The sequence below is a fragment of the Anomalospiza imberbis genome, unplaced genomic scaffold (assembly GCF_031753505.1).
Source record: "Anomalospiza imberbis isolate Cuckoo-Finch-1a 21T00152 unplaced genomic scaffold, ASM3175350v1 scaffold_795, whole genome shotgun sequence".
Lineage (NCBI taxonomy): Eukaryota > Metazoa > Chordata > Aves > Passeriformes > Viduidae > Anomalospiza > Anomalospiza imberbis.
Window position 1 is genome coordinate 47,501 of NW_027100410.1, and position 1,676 is coordinate 49,176.

The 1,676-nt window shown below is 77.9% G+C and overlaps 1 non-coding gene across 1 annotated transcript; it reads right to left on the reverse strand.

The window, feature by feature from the left end:
* Nucleotides 1-871: 871 nt before the first annotated feature.
* Nucleotides 872-1,024, reverse strand: LOC137467801 (5.8S ribosomal RNA). The gene has a single exon (XR_010995630.1). It is a non-coding gene; the product is annotated as a 5.8S ribosomal RNA (ribosomal RNA).
* Nucleotides 1,025-1,676: the final 652 nt, after the last annotated feature.

Genomic DNA, 1,676 nt, shown 5'->3' on the forward strand with positions numbered 1-1,676 from the left:
CGCTCTCTTCTCGCTGCCGTACGCCCTCGACGGCCTCCCTCTCCCTGACTGAGCTCGCCTCTCTCCCCCGGGCCCCCCGGCGGCCCCCCCTCTCTCGCCCCCCCCCGCCCGCTCCCCCCTCGCGCCCGAGCGAGCGCCAGGGGAAAAGCCGGCGAGAGAGAAGAGAGAGAGAGAGAGCGCGCCGGAGACACAAGAGAGAGCGAGCGAGCCAGCCGGCGAGCCGGAGACGGCGAGAGCGTCCGACCGACCGAGAGCGGGCGAGACAGACGCGGAGGAGGAGGAGACCCCCGTCCCGGAGACGAGAACCGAAAGAAGGCAGCGCGGCAGAGACGGCCCCGAGGGGGAAGACCGGCCGGGCGGCGCGCGACGGCCTCGGCGGGGAGAGAGCGAGGAAAGCGACGGCGCCCTTGACGCCCCGAGACGGCGACGGAAGGGGGCGGGGGAAGGAGCGGCCTCGGGGGTCGCCCCCGCCCCCGGCCCCCCGCGCACCGCGCGCGGCGGCAGCGGCACGGTACCCGCGCACGGTACCCACCCGCAGACAGCCGCCCGCGCGGGGGGGAGGCCGGAGGCGAGGCCCGCGCCTCGCCTCCCCTCTCGCCCTCGTCCCTCGGCCCTCGGCGGGGCGCCTTCGGCGCCGTCTCACTCGCTCCGACTCCCCGGCCGCCGCCACCGCCAGGCGGTGCGGCCCCGGCGAGGACGAGCTCCGCCCCAGCGGCTCGCTCCGGGAGCGGGGAGCTACGGAGCGCTCCCCGAGTCTGCATTTAGGGGGACGAAGGCCCTCGCGCGGCAACCGCTGCCGCGGCCGACGGGCCTGCGAAGCGACCCCAGCCGCGCCGCCGGGGCGGCCCCCGGGCGGCGATTGATCGTCAAGCGACGCTCAGACAGGCGTAGCCCCGGGAGGAACCCGGGGCCGCAAGTGCGTTCGAAGTGTCGATGATCAATGTGTCCTGCAATTCACATTAATTCTCGCAGCTAGCTGCGTTCTTCATCGACGCACGAGCCGAGTGATCCACCGCTAAGAGTTGTCTGGCTTTCGGCACCGACCCCGCGCGCACGGGGGGGCCGGGAGCCGCTCTCGCCCGGAGCGGCCCCCCTTTTTTTTCTCTGGCGCCGAGGCCCCGCGCGGGGCCTGGCTCCGACCGTACGAGCAACGCGGAAAACCCCGGAGGGGGCGCGTGCGAGAAGAACACGGGAGGAACCCCACGGAACGCTCCCAAGGCCGGCCGAGAGGCGGGGGGACCCGCGCCCCCGACCGCCTCCCCCCGCCCGGCGAGGGGAGGCGCCGCCTACGTGTGCCGTCCTTCGGAGGCGGCCCAGGCGCCCGGGCTCGGCCCGGCCCTCCGCGCGGAGGGCCGCGCGGCGCGCGCCGCGGGAGCGCGGTGGCCCGCCCGGCCTCGCCGGCGCGGCGCCACGCGCCGGCGCGCGGCCCTCGGACCCCGCGCGCGCGCTTGCCTCCCCCCTGGAACCGCCGCCGCGCCGGCTCTCGCGGAGCGCCGCCGCGCCCACGCGCGCGGCCGACTCTCTCTCCCCAGGGGCCTTGCTGCGCTCGAGACGCCACGCGACGACCGCCGCCCCGCCGCCGGGCGCCGCGCCCCCCCCCGCCGGACCGCTGCCCGCCGGGGGAAGGCGAGCGCCCGAGGGCTGCCCGAGGGCGGACCCGCCGCCGCGGCGGGCCG